This window comes from Heterocephalus glaber, unplaced genomic scaffold (genome assembly GCF_053883595.1).
Source record: "Heterocephalus glaber isolate CG9 unplaced genomic scaffold, H.glaber_assembly_v1.0 deba00001594, whole genome shotgun sequence".
Lineage (NCBI taxonomy): Eukaryota > Metazoa > Chordata > Mammalia > Rodentia > Bathyergidae > Heterocephalus > Heterocephalus glaber.
Genome location: NW_028258369.1, coordinates 2,920,385 through 2,943,966, shown reverse-complemented (window position 1 = coordinate 2,943,966; position 23,582 = coordinate 2,920,385). Strand labels below are relative to the sequence as shown.

The 23,582-nt window shown below is 34.7% G+C and overlaps 1 non-coding gene across 1 annotated transcript; it reads right to left on the bottom strand.

Moving 5' to 3' along the window:
• Positions 1-17,942: 17,942 nt before the first annotated feature.
• LOC147823240 (small nucleolar RNA SNORA1) lies at positions 17,943-18,076 on the bottom strand. The gene has a single exon (XR_015444170.1). It is a non-coding gene; the product is annotated as a small nucleolar RNA SNORA1 (small nucleolar RNA).
• Between the last annotated feature and the right edge of the window lie 5,506 nt (positions 18,077-23,582).

Sequence of the window (23,582 nt, the reverse complement as noted above, 5' to 3'; positions counted from 1 at the left end):
ATTAATATCATGATGTCTTAATACATTTAGTAATAAAATATTTATACAAGTGTTTCTTTTCCTGATATATATATATATATATATATATATATATATGCAGACTCTGTAGATTGATAAGATAAAAAACACCTTTTAATATTCAAGATCTGGACTCTTTTACTAAGCATCAAAATAACATCAAACACAGAGGCTCCAATTACAGGAAACTTATTACCTGCTTTTCAATATTCCCGTGTAAGTTTCTTTAGGCTTTGCATTCACCAAGTCTCTATATCAGATAATATATGAAAAAAACAAGGTCCCGTCTCAAGTTTCACTCCAGTGGTCCCCATTTACTGAATGAAACAGTTGTTTCTGGCATTACTGAGGCACAAGCATATGTTAGGATGGTTCCCACCCCCAAAAAGTATTTCCTGTCAAAAACTCCAGCTTTTTTCTTATGAACTGTATATTGCATCTTCATATTTCATTTCACTTTCAATTAACGGTAGGGCAATAAGCACAGGTGCTTTCCCAGCTTCTTGCAGCACAGTGAACAGCAACACAACAATCAAGATCTTCATAAAATTTATTTTTAAAAATTTTATCAATAGTATATGTTTGCAGTACATACTGTTTACATTCCTTGTGTGGAGCTGGTACATATACAGAATGCTGAGATTCCATCTTGCCCCAGAAAGAATAGCCATCATCAACAAATCAAATAACAAATTGTGGTGAAAAAGGAAACCTTCTACCTTGGTGGGAATGTAATCTAGTACAACCATTATGAAATTTACCAGTTTCAACCAGTTATCAGTGAGCTGGCTAGATGGTGGTACAACACCCACAGCAGGCCAACCTGAAATGACAATATTGCAAGTCCTTCACATACTCTTCCTGTGGTGGTGACTGCATTCTTCTTAAGTTCCTGTAAGAATCTGCTTAAGAAGATATTGATTAGGTTGTGAGCCATGAGAAATCTCGTATTTCCATATGCAATTGCAACAGGAAGAGATCGGTTCATTTCAGCCATACTGACATAATTAAGATTTTTAAAAATACATAAAAGATAAAAGGGAACAGAGATCAACTTTGAAATGATCCAGATGAAACTGTCATTGAGTTGAAGATGAAGTTAGGAGTAATAAGAAATGAACCTACAAAAAAAGCATCAATGTTTCAATGTAGTCATACTGTGTCAGTAGACAGTAAGTGCAAACAGCTTTTTCCTATGTTAGTCAGAATTCTTGTAAAATGTTCTGCCATTATTTCACTATTCAATGTCCAGGCTACTTGCTCATATGGGAACTTCTCAAATATGAATGACTTTGGAGTTCGCTGTTCTGTGTAAAGATTGGACTGGGCCTGGCATTATAACCCACTATCCCTCCTAAAGTCTACAAATGTGAGATCAAGAACACTGAGAAATGAGGGAGATGTTCACCCATTGACAAATGTACCCCAGTCAGAAAGCTGATCCCTAGGCAGTTGGAACACTTCTCAGTGCTCAACTCTGGGGCTATGTATCACGGAGCAGGCTTATTACCACCCACAATGTGCCTTAAGTGGCTTGTGTGTCCGAAGCAGACACAGAGGCCGCTCTCAAGGCCTACAGGCCCTCTGAGGTAGGCCACCCTGGTGCTCGGAGGAGCCAAAGGGAGTCGCTGTGTCTGCCAAACAAAGATCCTAAGAGTCAGCAATCTCCCGAATGCAATGGTTTATTGAGGGCTTATCACGTGGACAGCAGGACAGAGCGGGGGAGCTCAAACTGGCCGGATTAAGCTGGAAGCTGGAGGCGGTGCCCGAGGTGCCGGATCTTTCTCCTACCAACGTGTGACACGGTTGGGGCAAGGGACAGGCAGCCCCGGAACTCACGGAGATCCAGAGACTGGTACAGCCTAGGAGCCAAAGGGAGGATTCTGGACAGGCAGAGTGAGGGTTACAGACAGTTGCAGAGCTCAGGAGGCAGCTCTGGAAAGAGCAGTACCGGGGGCAGCGTCCACACGCATTGAGCCAGAAGACTGAGCCAAAGGGCAGCCGGAGGGTTCGTTTTTTATGCTGTGGGGAGTTTGGTACAAACAACATGTGCTAATCTTATAGTGTTATACAAATAACATGTGCTAATCCTATGGTGGTAAAATATATATCTTTCTTTATGGTAAAATATATTATTTAGAAAAAATATTTTTATACATTTCTTAAAAGGGTTCACAAGATAAGTTCTTTTGACATGCAGGCCATATGGTTATAACACTGTATGGTTACTACACAAGTTATCACACAAGCACACCGGCCATACGGTTACCACAAGCTAATTTAGACTCAAAGTAAGTTTAGAACCAAACAGAAGCATAAGATGGCATTTTTCCTGCTCCCATCACTTATGTCACAATTCCTCCTTTTATCCCTTTTATTCCAGATTGAAGGGCAAAGGGTAAACTGGGGCCACCAATTTCCACAGGAGGATCCTGACCAACTGCCAACCAAGAAAGAGGGGGAGATCACCTGACACCAGATGCATCACAAAAGCCAGAGGTTGCCCACTTGCTGAACCTGTTTATTTCTATGGGAATGTTGCAGAAATTAGCCCATAGATCTTCCCATAAAACATTTCTAATGCATAGATAGTGTTTCATCATTAGAAAACCATTAAATGATAGTTCACTTTCTTCCTATAAACAAAAGGTGATTATTAGAGGCGGCCCTAAATTAACATTACAAATTAATTGTCATTTACCGACAAAAGCATTGGTTGTGCCACCTATTATTCATTTGGCACACCTCTTAGTTGGGTACTCTGCTCCTGCCTTAATTAGGAATCATTCACGATACTTTCCTACATTTGCTACAAAACTTAGTGTTTTATTTCAAGCCTCTCCAGGCATTTCAAATCAATTTCCCTACCTACAAACATGATCTGGCATCTAAGACTTAAAATTAAAATGTGTTAAAGTGAAATGAAGAAGAAAAGAATGGAAATAAGTCAATCAGTGTAAGGGAGTTTTCAACTTAATGGATCTAAATTCAAAAAGTTCTGTTTAAGGTAGAAGTGAAGTGCATGAATAATTCTGCCTAGCATATGAAGTGGAATGCTACCTGCAAAGTTTCATTAGCCAAATGTTACTTTATTATAAATTTTAAAAATGTATTACTCTTCAGATAAATTCTAAATCCAAGGCACTCTTAAAGAGGGAAAATCAGATTCTTTATATAAGATCTTTTGCTAAAGGAATGGGACTCAGAGATGGAGGGAGGAGGGTTACATACATATACCAACTCCCCACGAGGAATGTAATCATTGTGTACTGCAAACATGTACCAATAAAAATTAAAATTTAATAAAAGATGTCTTAAGTATGAGGTAATATTCTTGAAAAGATAGGCATAAACTCAGTAGAAATTTCATTTTTGAATTTTTGAGTTGTTTTGATATTGTATTTCAGTTTAGGTTCATGAAGAATAATACATACATATTATCTTACCAAATAAGAAGTTAGAAAGTATAAGGTTGAACCAATATTTTCCTCTCCTTCTGCATACAGTATTTTATAAGTTGCTAGATATTTTAGACATCATAAAATGATAATTTTTCACATAAAATATTAAGTTTTGACCTAGTTTATGATTAAGTATTTTTATTTGTAAAACATTATTAAATAAAGAGTATTTACTAGAAGTGTTCTAAAATTATACATTGTATTCACAATTCCTTTCTTCAAACTTACCATTACAGATTTCATCTGGAACAAATATCCCATGTGAATATAAAGTGAGAAATACCAAAATGAGGATAAAACATTTTATCTGGATCATGGAAAGAGGGACAGTGATAGGTATTCTTAAAGCTGCCAGTTTAAACATTTCAGACCACCTTGCCATATGATTTTTTTAAAAAACAAAACTAAACCTCAAAGTTTTCTTGGTCTTTCATTTTCTTGTCATTTTACAGAATAGGAGAAATGTTTTTTAATGAGGAAGGTGTCTCGGGCAAGAAGACAAAAAAATGAAGGGAGGAGCAAATATTGAATAGGGAAGAACATAGAGAGAAAAAAGACAAATAGCTTGGAAGAGGTTTGGAGAAATTCTTTCTTTTCTCATTTCTCCAGAGTCCTGGAGGGTAAAGAGAAACATCAAGAGCAAACTCATTGCCAAATAAACTATGTTAAAATAAGATTTAATATTCTCTTTGTGATATGACTGAATCAGCTTCCTAGCATTATAGTTAAAGAGTTTACAAAATAGACGGTCTGTTACCTGACTGTTGCACTAATACTATAATAGAATATACTTACACATAATAAAAAGTGTAAAGAGAATTAATTTATACATCAGGACCACCATTAATATTCACACAGGAAAATCTGTTCTATTCTTTGAGAGGTAAAAATCAGTTGAGGTGCTGGGTCTTCCTTTGAATTTAGAGTAAACTTGATTTAAAACTTTTCTGGGGACATATGTTAGAAGTATCTTAGGTCCAAAAATTTATATGTAAATCACCACAATATGACTAAAGATGATTACATACTACTTAGAATTATTGATTAAAAAATACATAATTTCACTTCAATAGCAAGTCTGTCTACCTGAGGCAATATATATATGATGAGTTCAGACATCATCGTGTCTTCTTTCAAAGCTTACATAAAATTTATAATCCTGAAGTCCATAATACTTTATATTTTTTTAATAATACAAAACCTGGATTTAGTTTTAACAGCCATACTGAGGTACAATTGTCATTGAATGAATTGCACATATTTCTCACAATTTTTAACTTATGAAAGCATTAAGATCATTAATATATACATCATCCCCAAAAGTTTCTTCATGGCCCTTTATAATTTGTCATTTTAACTTTCAAAGCATTCTTTCATCCTGAAGCAACTTTTAGATCATTTTATGTATTTATATGTTCATTTTAATTTCCTGGAATTTTATATAAACAGGATCATAAAGTATATACTTTTTCATGTCAGGTTTCTTTCTCTTACAATAATTTTTTTATATAAACTACATTATAGTTTGTATCATGGGATTGAATTTTGCTCCCCCCTAAAAAAGGATGTGTTGAAATTCTGACCCCAATATGTCAGAATGTAACTATATTTGGAATAAGGTCATGGCAGACATAATTATTTTGTTAAGATGAGATTACACTGGAGTTGGGGAGATGCTCAGTCTCTTACGATTAATGTTCTTATAAATCAAGGAAGAGACACAGGCATAGGAGGATAAGATGTCATGTGACAACAGAGGCAGAGATTCAAGGGTTATACCTGTCAGGTGGGGCTTAATCCAATATTAATGGCATCCTTGGACACAGAGACAGACATACACAGAGAGAAGGGCTATGTGAAGATGCACATAAGGAGAACCCCGTGTGAAATGGAGAATCAGAACAATGCATTTACAAGCCAAGGAATATTGCCAAGAAACCATCAGAAGCTAGGAAGAGTCAATAAAAGATACTCTCCTGCAGATTTCAGAGGGAGCATGGGCCTGCCAACACTTCAATTTTTGACTTCTAGCTTCCAGAACCCTGAGACAATATGTTACTTGATTTTTTTTTAAGTTATCCAGTTTGTAGTACTTTGTCATGGCTGCCCTAAGAAACTAATATAGCATGTATCAAAATATCTTTCCATACCACAGATATATCACAAATTGTTTATCCATTTATTTATTGATAGACCTTTGGATTGTTCCAAGGGATGTGCTCAGTGATATTGCCAAATTGTACTGTACATACAACCTTGATTTGACTAAATAATGATAAATTATGGCCAGTTTCACAACAGACAAGATACTCAACAGTAGAACACATGACAAATGGGCCTCTTTTTCACACATTTGCACCAATACTTGCAATGTGCTACTTTTTCTTATTTGTTGGAGATATTATCCCTTATTTGAGATAATGTTACTGGTTATTTTAACTGCATTTTTATTGCTAATGAGTTTGATTCGTTTTTCCTGTATTCATTCACTTTGTGGATAGCCTCTTGCTGAACCATTTATATCCTCTTTTTTTATTGGTTTTAAATATCATAAATCTCTTTTCTTCATCTTTTATTTGTTTGTTAGATATAGTCTGTGTTTCTCGTTCATAGAAAAGACTTTGTTTTGATGTAATCAAAACAATTATTTTCTGGGCTCTTCAAAAGATACTTTTTGAGCCTTACTTAAGAAGTATGTAATTTCTAAACTAGACATGGTGCCTCCTACCTATAATCCCAGTACTCTAGGAAGCTGAGACAGGAGGATGGCAATTTGAAGCCCAGTTTGGGTAACTGATTAACATAGTGAGATCCTGTCTCAAAACAAAATATAAAATAGGCTGAGGTATAGCTCAATGTGAAGGCCCTGGGTTCAATTAACAGGACTGAAAAAAAGTAACTTTTCAAATTTAAGTGACGAATATATTCTTCTAAATTATAAAGTAATCTACTAGTTTATAAATTTATCTTTCATATGTACCTTTTAAACCCCCTGCAGCTTGTCTTTTATATTTGATAAAGTAAGGATTGTGTTTTATTTTTCTATACATACTGAACAGGATTTTCTAGCATCATTTATTAAATAGTCTGAAACCGTATTTTAGTCAAATGTCACTTATTGATTTCACAGGCCTTATTTATCTTCCTTAATGAAGTTGCATATCACCTAGGAAATCTATGACATTTTACTTTGAATAAATTGTTTCTCAAAATAATGTAATCAAAACTGAAGGATAGTGAACTAAATCTATTGTTTTCCCCACTTTGATATGGAAAGCTAAATTGTCATATGTTAATCTATTCCAGTTATTTATCTATTCCTGAGCCAATAGCACATTACAAATAACTAAACATTGGGAGAGAATTTCTCCCTTAATTTCTATTTTTGTATTTTTTCCCTTGGAAATTCTTTAAGCAATGCTGCCTTCCCACATAAGAAATTAGTTTCTACTTAAGTAAAGCCTTTATTGCTTGCTTCAGCAGTGATTATTTTTCATTCATTTGGACTGCATATTTCCTGCAAATTTTATATTACCATTTAAAAGTTGGTCATACTTGAAATCCATGTCTTATATTTGGTCAATTTTCTTACATTTAGACAATGGAATTATATTCATATACTCATGTACCACTAATAGAATTATAATCACAAGTATGTGTCTCATAAACATGTATCTTCTTGTGTTATAGAGATCAAACACTGTTATGTGTCTCTCTGATCCCTGTAGGAACCCTTGCTCTAGGAGCCCTTCCAGGAATATCTCCCACTTCTTAAAAGAAGTACTGTACTGAGGGATAAACTACAGCTATCAGTCATGTGTCTTTTTGAGGAACAAGTCTTCAACTACAGGTACTGTAGGTCTTTCTAAAGTAACTCATAAAAGACCTATGATTGCTCTAAATCCGAGACACAGGTAAGCAAACATTTTCTATAAAGGCCTGCCTAGTAAATATTTCAAGTCCTACCATACAGTCTCTGACACTGCTACTCAACTCTCCCGTAACGTCTCAAGAAAGGAACCACAGGGCTGGGATGTAGCCCAGAGGCAAAGTGCTTGGGGCCCTGAGTTTGATTCCCAGTACCAAAAGAAAGGAGCCACAGGCAATATAAAAACAAATTTGTGTATCTGGGTTCCAATAAATCTTTATTTATAAAACCAGGCAGTAGGAATATTTGGCCCATGTGAAGTAGTTTAGTGTCCTCTATTATTGAGGATTTTTAACATTTTACCATCAAATTTTTAATTTGATTAAAATATTGTACTAAAATATCTAAGGATTTTAATTTTCACAAAATTTTTAATTTGTCAGTCATTAATTGAGGTGTCTACCACATGTGTCACGTCTAATTTTTCTTTACAAAAGTTACCCTACTTTAAATTGAACAACATAATTTATACTCACTATACTGAAATATCATCAACATCATATACTAAAAATATCATTTACTTTTACCCACTTCTAGACTTATACGTTGTTTCTTTCACTTATCTGTCAGGAGCTAGAGATGAGCTCAGTTATTCATATGAGCAGTGGTAGTTTAAATGACGCCTGTGGTCTACTCCTTAGAAAATTTGATCAGTTTTGTGTATTTTTTCTCTAGCATCCCTAAATCACTCATTTAGCCAAATTTGAAAAACACATTCTGGAGGCATTTTCTCAGGTGTACCTAGTTTTAGATGTTGCAAATATCACCTGAGCACCTGCTAAAACTACTGGGTGCCATTCTGGTCCTACTGAATCAGAATCACCGGAGTAGTGTGGTGGATTTGCAAAATCTATCAAGAATTTCAGGTGATGATCATCTTAAAAATTTGAAAAACAGTGGTTGCACCAGTCTACACTCCTACCAGCAGTGGAGCAGGGTTCCTCTTTCCCCACAGCCCCACCAGCATTTGTTATTGGTTGATTTCATGATAGCAGCCATTCTTTCTGGAGTGAGGTGGAATCTCAGCATTGTTTCCATTTGCATCTCTCAAATGACCAGTGATGTTGAACATTTTTTCATATGTTTATTTGCTATTTCTACTTCTTTGTCTGAGAAATGCCTGTAAATTTCTGTTTTTTTGTATTTTTCCACTCTGAATCTCATGCTGAATACTTTGAAAAAATTGTGTTCTATCTAGAGATCATCTATACTTGAAGGTTAGCCAAACTTTATCAGGAGGTAGGGAAAAATAGAAAAATTTAAAGGACATACATTCTCATGTCATCTTCTATTTGTACACTTATTTGAAACTTATTTGACTGAGAAAGTTGTGAGTTCACAGTAGAATTATATTGTGAATTTACTTAACAAATGTCACCCAATCCCAGCCCTACTATGGAACATTGCCTCAGGGTATGAAAGCTCCAGCATACCAACAGAAGTTTAAACTTGAATCAAAGAACTGTAAATATGTAGTTTCCTGTATTTTCTTGTATTGTATTTATTTCAGTTATGACCCATTTGTTATCAATTTGATATTTCCCCCCCCATGATAAAATGTTATGATTTCACATACATGGTATGTAAAGTAGGATGGTAAAAATAATGATTATTTGTCTTCTAATGAATTTCCTCCATTATACTATTGTTAATGAGCACACCCATATTGGAGAAGAGTTCTATGAAAAAAAGTAGATACATTTAGTAAGAAGTACCAAATGCTTAAAATCATGTTTTTCCATGTATATAAAACATGAGCAACTCTTTTCAGCTTTTTCAATACTCATCTCTAAGTGCAAGTCATTAGCAAGAAAGAAAATCACTTTCCAATAGTAGTGTTGGCTAGTGATCCTCCTACTGTCATATTGAGCTGGAAAGTTTCATATGAATATATTTCAAGACACATCGGACAAAATTTAAGGATAAAAGTTTCATGACATTTCTTTAATATTTAATATAGACTTCTGATAATGAAGTTAAAATCTATCTTACCAAATCATAATATGAATTCGTTATTTCTTTTGTATTCAAGTTTCATTTCTTATAAAATGCTCAATATTTTCCATTAATGAAAAATAATGTTTGCTGTTAGATATTATATAAAATTAATCTCTGTCAAATTTTATTTCATTAGGAAGTATAATTTGCATAAACTTTACCTTTTAATAATTATAAAAATTTATAATGTAAAACTTTACTTAGATCAATTGCATATTAAGCATCTTTGTAACAAAATACATCCACAGGGCATATTTACTCCTTTAATCCTTGTACCCACAAGTATAAAGCACATGCTACAATTTCAACCAAATGCATAAAATATTTTGGTTTTTCATACACAGGACAGGTATTACACAAGAATAACTTTCAAAAGTTAAAGTTATAAAATTAATACATGTCAAATATCTATTTAACTCAATAATGAGGTAAATAATGAAGGAGACAGTAGATGGAAAAGCTGGTCCAAATAAAAATTCAAGGGTGGTTATGTTGTTAGTTTAATAAACTCATCTGAAATAGAGCTGCTAAGTTTGAGACAAAGCTGTTTAATATATTATATGGAAAACTAACTTTTAGGGTTATTTTCTCCACCGGAGCAAAATTATAAATATCATCTATGTCATAGCTTTCTGTTACTTAAAGGAGGACAAATTTAGTTAGGCTCACAATTTCAGAGGTTTCAGCCCATGGTAAGTTGTCTTCATTGCTTTTAGCTCCATAGTAAGGCAGAAACTTGGTTCACTGTTCTAGACTCTAGGGGTGAATCTGTCACTTGCCTCTTCCACCTTCTCGTGCATTCCTTGACTTGTGGTTAATACACTGCAGTCTTCAAGGATACAATTTCGAATCTCCTTGTGCTCCATATCCACATTGTGTTCTCCTTCATGTGTGCACTGAATCTCCCCTTGCCCTCTTGTTACAAAGATGCACATAATTTCGTTTTGGACCTACATGTATAATCTGGGCTAATCTTCTCATGTAAAAATCCTCAAGTTGATTACATCTGCAAAGACTTTTCATTTCATATAACACTCACAGATTCCAAAGATTAGGACATGAATATGTTTTCAGCCTGCTGTAGAGTCAAACTGCTTTCTTCAGTACTGGAGGTTGAATTTCCCATTAAAAATTTAGAATACTTCTCAAGGAGCATGATAAAAAAATGGATAAGATCAAGAGTAAATATCTACTAATGTTATATAGCAAAGTAAACATTTTATGTAAATATACACACAAGTATAGCATGAATTTGCTATGTGTATATTTATATAGATCCACTGTACATCAAATTCATGTATTTCAAACTAATGAGGATGAGATCCTGAGAAAAATGTATTGATGATAGATCTTACATTTCAGGTAATACTGAAAGTGGATTTTAATCTTATTAGTAAGTATTTTTACAGTAATACTATATTCATATATTACCATTTCTCAAATTCAAAGAGAAACAGGACAAAAGCAAGAAAATTATACCAATTATCTTACATCTCAGTCGAATACTTTGTAAAAATATGAATTATAAATTGTTGTCTATAGTCTAATTTCAGGGAATCAATATAGTGTTATGTATCAGTATACCCTGATATCATATTTTATTTGAGAAATAATAATGAAACTTCACTAGTTGCTAGGTTTAAAAGAGAAATCATTAAAATGTCAGATTAAGTAGATAATATTCATTAATATCACCATAGGGTTTTAACATTTTATAATTTTATCTACTTATTATTTATAAATTTGGCATCTTTTTATAGATAAATACCCTAAGGTTCAGAGGCTATGTGAATAACCTAAAGACTAATAGGTAGAAAGTTCTTCAACAATGACACAAACCTAGGAATTCTAAATACTAGTATTTTATGCACTTGCTTCGGCAGCATATATACTAATATTTTAGACTTTTCATCTATATTGAATATATTAATGAAGACATATAAAACTATCATATACAATACATTTATTTAAAATGTGTTAATCAAAAGGAAACTGGTGCATTTTTAGACTGTAATATAGTGTGATTTCTTGTTATATATCATACATTTAAAGCATCCTATTGTTTAGTGCCAATAGAAATCATATAAAATTTTATCACATTTAAAGTATAATCCTCAAATCTGAGAAAACTATGAGTGCTTCTTTACACAATATTTCATTTTAGGTATTAAATGTATCTACCATTTTTGATATTTCATAATATTTGAATACTCACCGAAATGTAGGTTTACCATTTGTCAGATGTGATAGAGTAAAACACTCTATATTAAAGGGATTCTGTGTGAAATGTTTGAAAATGTGTACAGTATATATATTCTAATATTATTGGGTAGATTACTAGGCTCCTTATCCCATTCACATGTCTCTTTCTTTTTCAAAAGGTTTCTATAGTAACAGTCTAATAGAAATACTTTTCTATAGTTTTCTCCAAATAGTAACCACATAATTGCTTATATTAGTCATTGGAGTAGAAGATAAATATATCTCAAATTTTGTTTGTCTCTGGTTCCACCAGTTTAAAGACGAAAATTTTTCCACTAAAAATGGGTAGATATATTAAATACATTCAATTATCAAATCACATTGAACACAAAAGAAAGGTCACAGATGTAAAATAATTTCCTGTATTATCCAAGGAAAAGCTGTGCTGATAAATCAAATTCAATCTCTTTAGCATGATATTAGCATGAAAGCAGACACATAGACAAATGGAACAGAATAAGGAGCCTAGAAATCAGCCCTATCCTTTACAGCCAACTGATTTTCAACAAAGGCACTATGAACATGTTTGGAGAAAGGACCATCTTTTCAATAAATTATGTTGGGAAAATTCGGTATCCATATGCAGAGAATGAAGGTAGATCCATCACTATCTTTCACGAATTGCAAAATTGAATTCAAGATGTATTAAAGACTTAAATGTAAGACCCAACACTATAAAAATACTAGAAGAAAACACAGGGGAAACACCCCAGGATGTTGAAATTGGCAAGGATTTTTTGGATAACACCTCAAAAGCACAGAAAATGAAAGCAAAAATAGATACGTGAGATGACTGAAAATTACAATTTTCTGCACAGCAAAGGATATGAATAACAGAGTGCAGAAATAGTCTATAAAATGAGAGAAGATATTTGCAATATACATATCCGGCAAGGGTTTGATATCCATAAATATATAAGGAATTCCAAAAGGAAATAACAACAACAGCAAAACAAATAACCAGCTTTGAAAATGTGCAATAGATATACTCATTATTTCAAGAAAATACATAGAAATCGAGACCCGGGGATTTAGCTCAGTGGTTCCACAGCCTGCATTGCAACGCAAGGTCACGAGTTCGATCCCTGGTACAAAAAAAAAAAAAAAAGAAAAAGAAAAGAAAGAAAATACATACAAATTGTCAAGAGTTACATGAAAAAAATTCTCAACATCTCTAAACATCAGGGCAGTATCAATCAAACCCACAATAAGTTACCACTTCACTCCAGTAAGAATGACTAAAATAAAAACACAAAAGATAACAAGTGCTGGCAAGGAGGCAGAGAAAAGGAAACCCTTGGCTACTGTTGGTGGAAGTGTAAGTTAGTTAATAATTATGGAAAACAGCATGGAGGATCCTCAAAAGATTTAAAAAAGGTGCAAACAGAACCAGATTAAAAATGAGATTTGGCAATCCCATGACTAGACATTTATCCAAAGGATATAAAATCAGTACATCAAAGGGACATTTACACTTTGTCATTCATTGCAGCACTATTCACAATTGCCAAGAAGTGCAAACAACCTAGCTGTCCATCGCATGATGAATGGATAAGCAAAATGTGGGACATATACAAATGGAATATTATTCATCCATAAGGAGTGGAATCCTGTCCTTTTGACAACATGAATAGAACTGGAAATCATTGTGTTAAGTGAATTAATTAAGGTACATAAACACAAGTCTTGCAAAAACTCATAATTTTTTTTTTTTTCTGGTAACGGGGATCAAACTTGGGACCTTGGGCTTGCGAGGCAGGCGCCGGAAACACTGAGCTAAATCCCCGGCCCAAGCTCATTCTTATATGGAATCTAAAAGTAAGTCTTATCAAAGTTGAGGGTAGAATGTTTACCAGAGGTCAGGGATAGTGGAGAGAGAAAAGGACACAAAAATTTTGATCAATAAATATTAAGTTGCAGTTAGATAGGAACAAGAAGCTCTGGGGTACTATTGCACAGTATGATGACTCTAGATCACAATTGTGTCCTGTACATTTCAAAAAGCTAGAAGAAAAAGCTTTGAAAGTTTTCACCACAAAAAAATTGCTGAATGTTTAAAGAGATAAATGTTTCATCTGACTGAAATGTTACACAATGTATACATGTATCAAACATTACATGATGCTCCATTAATATGTTCAATATTTGTGTTTTATTTATCAGATAAAATTTAAAATAATTAAATTCAGGCTGTGTAAGATGAAGTATGTATGTTAGAATTTGAAGGTAACTAACTGCCAATTTAGAACAAAAAGAATAACTTTCAACGCAATAAAGGGAAAAGGAAAACAAATACTGAAACAATCCAATGGAAAGCTAGCAAGGAACATGAGTTGATACATGTCTAGTGACTAGGAAAGTTAGTTAACACACTCAGAAATACAAGATATTTAATTTCCACATTTATAAAATGGTATATAATTTCTATTTCTAGCCACAGCAGGGCTGAAATAATCTGAGGAAATTAAGTAGACCCTTATTCCTAAATTTTTCCTCAAATATTTAGCTAAATTCTTACATGGGAAACACCTAAGCAGAAATAACAACCTGGGCCTCCTTTGTTATTATTAAAATATCCTACCCTATATATAGTATTTAGCACAGTGCTTGGAATGTAATAAAAATCAGCTATTTTACTTCTTTTCAATTCAGAGACAAGAGTAAAACTTTCACTATCTACTCCTTTAGCGACTCCTATGGTATGTGTGATGACAATAGTTGGCAAAATACTGTGTTTTGTGGAGGAGAATTCAAGCAGTGTGAGTTTAACATTACCTTTGGATGCGTGGGTAAACCCAAAAGATGAGCATTGTTACTATTTTTATTCTTGGATTTTCCTTATAGATTGATTTCATATTTCTACTTTATTATTAATAAATATAAAAGGGAAGTGGATATAGTAGTTTTAACATTTTTAATATAGATTTTAAGACATGTTATATGTGGCGGAAAAAACTATGCAATCAGATGAAATTATAGCTGAATACATTCACACTAGTAATAGTTATGTAATTCTGGGCACACACTTCTGTGTGCCTCTGTTTCTTCTGAAAAACAGAATCGATACACACTGTGTTTCTCCAGGTTCTCCCAGAAGCAGCCCTCAGTTGAGGATTTAGCATGCAATGATTGTGTTAGGGAAAAATGCCAGGGAGAGGCAAAGGGAGTGAGCTGGAGGTGGCTGAGAGAGGCATAGGGCCATCAGGAACTCTTGAGTCCAATTAAGTCCAATTGGAGGCAAGAAGTAAAGCTATGGTGGAAACATCCTACATTTGTTTTTATTTGATTTCTTGATGATAGCCATTTTTTCTGGAGTAAGATGGAATCTCACTGTGGTTTTAATTTGCATTTCTCTAATGGCCAGAGATGTTGAAAATTTTTTCATGTATTTATTGGCCATTTCTACTTCTGAGAATTGTCTACTCATTTTATTTGCCCATTTTTTGATTGGGTCTTTTATTTTTGGGGATCTAATTTTTTTAATTCTTTACATATTCTAGATATTGTTCTGTAAGAAATAGCTGGCAGACCATTTTGGTTTGGGCCTATGTTTCAAAGTTTAATGGACAGATGAAGAGTAAGCATATCTGCCCTTGTTCCCCACCTTAAGGAGAAAGCATTGTATCTTCTCCATTCATATAAGGCGTTCTCGCTGGAAGTATGGAGTACATGTCTTTAATCTGTTGAGAAGTTTCTGTTCTACTTCTAGTCTCCTGATAGCTTTTACCATGAACAGCTGTGGAATTTAGTCCAATACTTTTCCTCCAACTAGTGACAGGATCATATGGCTTTTTTCTTTCCTCTGATAAAATGATGACTTTTGGGGGTGGATCTTCCATGCTGAACCAACACTGCCATCCCTATAATAAAACCTCTTTCTACATACTGCCAGATCTGACTTCTAATAGTTTGTTTTGTTAAACAAATTTCTATCTATGTTCATACTTTTTTCTTCTATTATCTTTATTCAGTTTTGGGATTAGCACAATGTTGATTTCCTAAAATGAGGGGAGAAGTGTTCCTTTTTTTTTCTGCTTTAAATGTTTGATATAATTTATCAGTTAAAATGTATACGAGCCTGTTGTTGTCATATAGGTAGGTTTTTAAGCTAGGAATATATGTTCCTTAATAGGTGCTATTCAAATTTTATATTTCCCCCAGAGTTAGTTTCATTAATTTGTCTTCCAAGTTACCTCTTAGAAGTTGTCAGATTTATTTTAAAACAGAATTTTGAAATATGCTTTCTATATCCTTTTAAATACTGTAAAATCTGTGGTAATGTCTCCTAGATCTTGATATTGTAATTTTAAAAAATGTATAATCGATATTGTGTAATAGGATGTAGAGGTCTAAAGGAGCAGGGGAAGTGGGAGGGGTAGGGGAAAGGAAAGAAGGGAAAAGAAAAACTATGAGAAAAGGAAAAAAATGGAAACAAAGTCTTTGAAAATAGGGAAGGGTGGAGGGGGTGAAGGGAGGGCAGGGGAAGGGGGAAAAAAAAAGAACCAAGATACTCATGTAATGGTACAAGATCCCAATGATGTATGTAAATGTATTTTATACCTAAAATGTACCAATGAACTTAATGGGGGGAAAAAATGGAAGGTAGGAAAAATGAGAATCTATTTAACAGATTTGAGCTTCTTTAGCAATTTAGGAATAGAAGTAAAAATTAGAAAAGTAATTTACTTCTTGCTCATATTACTAGTATAGTATTCTCTCTCTCTCTCTCTCTCTCTCTCTCTCTCTCTCTCTCTCTCTCTCTCTCTCTCTTTCTCTCTCTGTGGGTCTTGCTGTGTAGTTCAGGCTGGCCTTGAACTCACTATGGAGCCCTGAGTGGACCTGAACTCAAGGCAATCCTCCTGCCACAGCCTCCTGAGTCCTGGAATTACAGGAATGCACCACCATGCCCAGCTATAGTATAATATTCTTATTGTTGTCTTTCAATGCAACACTTTTATAAACAATGGCTATAATTAATTTTAAAAAATAGCTTCAAAAAAGCAGAAAATTACATATATTTCAGATAGTCAAACAATGACAAATGTTTTTTAATTGGCATCTTAAAGTAATGTTTTTCAAACATCCACATACAGTATTTTAAAAATTTCATCCTATCTAGCACCCATCAGTGTCAATATGAAAATTTGTGGTCAATATTAAGAAAAATAATTGAGCAGAAAAAACCATGCTATTCTATGTGACTAATATTTGTCAGATTTGGATGTACAAATTACTTCTACATCATTTTACAAAGGTGAGAGGAGAGTCATGTTAAAAGGCATATACGTTTTATGTACCAGATAGTATAGATACAAAAAATAATTTCAATCTTTTTCATGTGATTGTATTCATTTGGACAGCATTTTTAAGTTAAAGAAAAAGAATGATTTTGTGTATGTATAGAGAATCATTTAGAATCAGATAGGCCATTTAATAGTAGAGTTCTTAATAATTATCATGGTTCTTGATGGGACATTATTTTAAGAGGTGTAGTAAAAATAACTTACTACTTAAAACCATTCACAAGATGAGTTTATGGAAAGAGAAAATTCAATTTTTTATGACCAATTTGCCCAAATATTGCTACCGTTCACTGTTCACTTATTAACACAATTTGTATATGTTTTATCTTTATTGGTGCATATTTTTAAATGTTTGGGTAAAGAAAAACAAGTTCTTAGAAATCTGTCACACTTACTGTTACCCAGGGATCATTGTAGAATGGAAATTTTACATTCTTTATAACTTTTCACTTTGATTTCCAACCATAAAAAAAAAAAGAAAGAAATAGCTGGCAAAAATTTGTTCCTATCCTGTGGGTTGTCTCTTCACTCTGTCGGTTGTTTCCTTTGCTGTGCAAAAGCTTTTTAATTTGATGTTATGTCAATTGTTGATTCTTGACTTATTTTGTAACAAAAATTAAATAAATTTTTATTTAAGGAATTTCACATGTGATTCCTTCAGTACTCAGCAAGGTCACTTTAATGAGGTTCTTTGTCTTCAAAATAGCCCTTTTTCATAGAACTGATGCTTAATCTAGTCATCCTATCTGCCTGCAGTTTTATTATCTGCACTGGAATTATCTACAGTGACAACTTCAAAACTCCTGGGATCTTATCTTATACCCAAATTTCTTCCAGCAATTTTCACTTTAGGAGCCTAGAATTTGAATTGTACATAGTATTGGTATTGTGGCACATGATCTAGATTCTGTATTATTCCTTAATCATTTATTTCTAATATTGAAAGTCAACATTTTTCATTATTCTTGAGCAAAATGTTACAGGTCTCATTGTCACCACTGTAATACATTTACTGTGATGGAAGTGTGACCTGTGTCTCAACTTTAGCCACACTGCCCAATGTTAGACACCAATCAACAGAGCCCATTCTAATCTATAATGAGGCTTTGTCTTGATGTTATTTCCTATGTAGATGGGGTTCTGCTCAGAAACTCCTTGCCTATGCCTATGTCTTCATTAGTTTTACCTTCCAGCAGATTAAGTATTTGTGTTTCAACATTTAGATTTTTAAATCCATTTTTATTTTATTTTAGAACATGGTGGGAGATACAGGTCTAGGTTCAATCTTCTGTATGTGAATAGCCAGTTTTCCCAATAAGAAATACTGGAGAGGCTGCGGGGAAAAAGAAACACTTCTACATTGTTGGTTGGAATGTGAAGTAGTACAACCATTATGAAAATCAATATGGGGATTTCTCAGAAAACTAAAAATAGAAATTCCATTTGATCCAGGTATTCCCCTTCAAGGTATCTTCCCAAAGGAGTTAGACATATTGCATTGATACATGAATACCCATGTTTATAGCATCACAATTTATAATAGCTAAATCTTGTAAGTGGCCTATATGTTCATCAACAGATGAATAGATAAAGAAAATGTGATATTCATACACAATGGAGTATTAATCTGTCATGAAAAAAGGATAAAATTGAGTCATTTGTAGGAAAATGGATTCCTCTGTAGGCCATAATGTTAAGTGAAATAAATTAGATACATATGCATAAAAAGGAACATTGTAGATCACCATTAAGCCCAAAGAAAGTTCTGGAAGGCTTTCAGAAAGTCCTAAAGCAAGTCTCCTTTATCTCTGAGGAATACTCCTGTTTTAGTGAGCCCACCAATAAATGGCTTAGAGCAGCTCCTAGGAAGCATGACCTGGGAGACAACAAGGCAATGATTTCAGGGTATTGTAGACAGATAAGTTAGTTAGATAGGGCTAGATATCTTATAGGCAGTTAGACAGGGCCAGCCCTGGAGTAGTCAATATGAAAGACAATGGAGACACATTCACTAAAGGTCAGCATTATTAAAAGAGAGAAACTACTTTACTCTGATACTTCCCCTAGAGATGAATAGAAGTGACTGATATTCTAAATAGGCATCAATCACTTTAAGTGGGGACTAAAATCTCCCTAGACCATTTCCTTTCTGGAAACTCCTTGTTCATTCTGTGTACACTTGCTTCGTGACTTGTTTTCCCATTTGATCTCCATTTAATCAATATTACCTGGGCGACTGTAATTGTAATTGTAATCTCATTGGTTGATCATGGTTTATTCCCACCTTATGCCCACCTTGTAATTTTCCATTGGACCTTATTGGTTGACTGTGGTTTTGTTCCACCTTGTACCCTTCTCACCTCATGGCTTTGCTCAATAAAACACCTTTCGAAAGTGGGGTGGTTAGGCAACCTACTTTCCGGGTGTTCCCTCCTGTCCCTCTCGGGCAGGAGCTGTCTTTCCCTCAATAAATATTCCTTACTCTTACCTAGAATTCATTCTTTGATTTTGAGAACAAGAACTCACGTTTCAGATATCTAGCAGGTTGGGAGCTATAATATTTCTTTTTGGATTACTTTGCTTATTTGGATTACTTGGTATCCTATTGTGGGGTTCCACTTCTGATTATACTCAAAGCCAGGGAGACATAGGTGCACCTGAGGACACTTAAGGATGTGTCTCCTCTCTTAGGGACATGTGCATAATAGTCCACAGTTAAACATACTTAAACTACACATGTGCAGCATGGACAAGGTTATGCAGTAGATGTTTCATCTCACCATGTCCCAGTAAGCTGATAAGACACTATAATTGCTATGAACTAAAGAACACTGTAACCTTTTAGTAGCTGTGTTTGCTGTGATGCTGAAGGAATAAAGATAAGCAGCTCTTGAGCTCTGGAGCTGCTGTTCTAGCCCTGATGTTTTGATGCTTCCCTGATGCTGATGATTGTCTCTATGTGTTGCTCTTATTGGGGAATTAATTAACTCATGGCACGAAGGACTATATGGACTAAACAGACCCCTCCCCAGGTGCCCATAGGGAGGCTCAGCCTCGACTGATACCTATATCCAGAGCACAGTGGTTGGGGTCTTTATTTGATTATACTCCCTCTCTGTAAGGTACATTCTCATGGGCACTATACTTACCTTGTGGGCTCGTTGTGAAATTAGAAATAATGTAGGTATTCTGCCTGGGACTGTGTGCTTGACATATAATTTGTGCTCAATATGGAATAGGTCTTGTCATACCTCATTAAAACTGTGTGATATTTACAGGGTATGTCTTTTTCAATTCTCACTAAATTATTTCCTATCATGTGGTTGTATTAGCTTGCTGTCCTGCTGGAACAAATTGTTGTATGCTGATAGTTTAAACAACAGACAATAATTTCCTCACAGTTCTGAATGTGGGAAGTCTGCGATCAAGATGTCCACAGGATTGCTTTACTCTAAGACCTCTGTCCTTTCTTTGTAGATGACCTCCTTCTCCCTTTCAGTTTGCATTGCCTTCCCTCTATGTGTATCTGTGTCCTGATCTTCACTTACAGATACCAGTCATGATGGATTAAGACTCATGTCAATGACCTCACTTTAACTTATCTTTTTTTAATGGTTTTTTGAGACAGGGTCTTGCTATATAGTTCAGGCTGTCTGGCCTTAAACTCACTGTGTAGCCTGGGCTGGCCTCAAATTCACGGCAATCCTCTTGCCTCTGCCTCCCGAGTGCTGGGATTACAGGCATGCGCCACCACGCCTGGCTAATTATTTCTTTAAAGACTAACAAAATACAGTCACATTCTGAGGTTTTGAGGGAGTAAGACTTCAACATATGATTTTTGAGGGGACATAATTTAGCAATTACGTCCTGACCATTCCTAAGCATGATGCATATTTCTTTCCCCATGCCAACCTGATTGGTATTCCCTGTGAGCAGCAGCCTGGTAAAATCAGGGAGTGTGATATTCAGACTTAATTCTTATCGTATATAAGAAGTTTGGATGTGTGTATAGTATGATTGAAAAAGCTAAATATTAAGGTTATATTTACTTGAAAGGAACACTTGGATATTACATATTTGGAGGAAGAGCAATGATCCTGTATCTAATATTGTACAAAGGAAGGAGGAGATCTACTGAACTTTGTCTATCAGAACTGCCTCAGAAATCTTCCCAGCCAAGGAAAACATTCTGGTGCAGCTGTCTGAAAATGTTACAAGTATCTTCAATTTAAGTGACTGTTTTGCCATCCCTGTTAAGATAGCTCTGACCCTTTACTTTATGAAGAGTTCTATCAGAAGTGGTAGGGATGATCCTAGCTTCAGCTCTTCCACTACTACACACACAAACCCCACATCCCCAACCTCTTCACCCCTACATGAACACACATGTGTCACATCACTCTGTATGTCATCTCCAGCTCCACTCTTAGTCATACCATGGAGGATACTAATGTCATGCCCCCAAGACAAACAAGTAGATTGGATTTGAATACTCTTTAGCAGACTCTCCAAAACAAGGACTAGGGCCACTTATTCTAACTAAACTATGAACCTGAAGGCTTACCTGCTAGCATTATCAACCTTATTCCTTGGTTGATGTCAATACCTCTTGGCCAGGATCTGACCCATTGTGAAGACTTTCTTTCATGTGTATGTTTGGGATTGTACCTTTTGGGTGGGAGCCAGGCATTATTAGCATGTCTCTCTCCCTCGAATACTGTGACTTCTACATTAGGGGTGGTAAACTTTCAGGATCTCAGATTAACCAACATTTTGGTATTAGTTCTGATTATTATGACAAATTCCTGTGACAATTTAGAAAGATAAAAACTTTATTTTGGATCACAGTTTCAGATGTCTCAGTCCATGATTACTAGGCCCTATTGCTTAGCCTTGTGGCTTTTAGACCCGTGCCAAAGCAGCATATCATAGGGGTAGCATGTGGTAGAGCAGAACTTCTCATCTCAGAGTCAGAAAGCAGATGAGAGGAAGAAGGAACTGGTGTCTCACACTATCCCCTTCAAGGGCACATCCCCAATAACCTAAAGCTCTCCAACTATGCTCTATCTCTTACAGTTTCCACCACCTACCAATAGTGCTAAGCTGAGGACCAAGACTTTTAATACATAGGCCTTTAGAGGAACATTACATATTCAAACTATAGCAATCCTAAAGAAAAAGGCTTAACTCTGAGGCAACAATATCCGTAACAAGGTCCTCAGCTTCCTCTATTATTTCAATTGTTTCAGGGAAAGGACACTTGTTTTGTTACTTAAGGATACATTCTAGTAGACTGCTCTGCCTTCTTGGATGAGGCATGGAGACCTAATGATCTGGCACTTTTTGTAATCTTCAATTCCTTCCCATCTCTCTTCTTACTTCTCTTTCCTTTCTTGGTTAACCTGCCAGATATCAGTCCACCCAAATGTCTTCCTATGGAGTCTTTCTTTTCTTACTTCAGTTGTGCCTCAGCAGGACAAAGAGTATACATGCAGACTTTGCCAATCAGAATTGAACTCATTTTTTAATTTATTTATTGCTATCAGTTTGATCCAGAATAATTACTACAAATTTATGAGCACAGCTAGTGCTATAAGTGGGTATAGCTACATTTGTCCCTTATATTCATTTGGAAAAAAATTCTGCTGCTAATAATGACTTTATTTGCTTTTTAATTTTGTTCATTTTGTACTACTGGGGATTGAATCCAGGGCCTTAGCTCTGTGTTACATCCTTGGGTCTTTTTTATGATTTTTGAGATGAGGTCTCACTAAGTCGCTAAAGTTGCCCAGGCTGGGCTTGAACTCATGACCCTGCTACCTCAACCCCCTAGAATGCTTAGATTATAAGTGTGTGTCACCACACCCAGCTTGATAGTGCATTTTAAAAGCTACTCTTTGAGTACTAAATATGTTATGGGTAATTGACATACAGTGTCTAATTTTTTATGACAAGATGGAAAGTTGCAAATAGTGGAGAAAATAAGTAAATATTCATAGAAAATGTTAAATGGTCATGGAATTGTGTCAGAGTTTCCATCATCATCAAGGGATGTCTGAATATGAAGTTTACTTAATCTATTATATTACCCTCCCCTCTCTGGTATGCTTAGAAAGTCACTAAGCCATAACAATTACTGTAGTTATGTATTAAAGTCAAAAACTTGATGAATCCAGGGCATTTTGCCAAAAATGCCTGCCTGGATTTTATAGTAAATACAGGGCAATTTCAAATTGTTTCTTCTTTGTATAACATTAATAACCGACTTAAGGGTCCTTTCAATTGTTTCTAAAAAACTTAAAGATGAAATTAAACATTCTTGATATGGTATCTACACACAATGCAGATAGACCAACTGAACATTTTGGTCAACTTTTCACTCAGTGTGTAGACAGTAAGGATTGCTCTTCTGTGATTTGTTGCACTCTTAAATGTTCCCTTAAATAGTGGGTTATGCCATGTGACAGGCAATTTGCCTTTTCACCATTTCACTTGTCATGCTGGTTCCCTTAAGTAGCTGAAACTAGAAAAGGGCTCACAGAGGTTACAGAGCTCAATAGAATGCTTACCTTTCATCTTCACATTTTATTTACATTCACTTTACCTTAGACA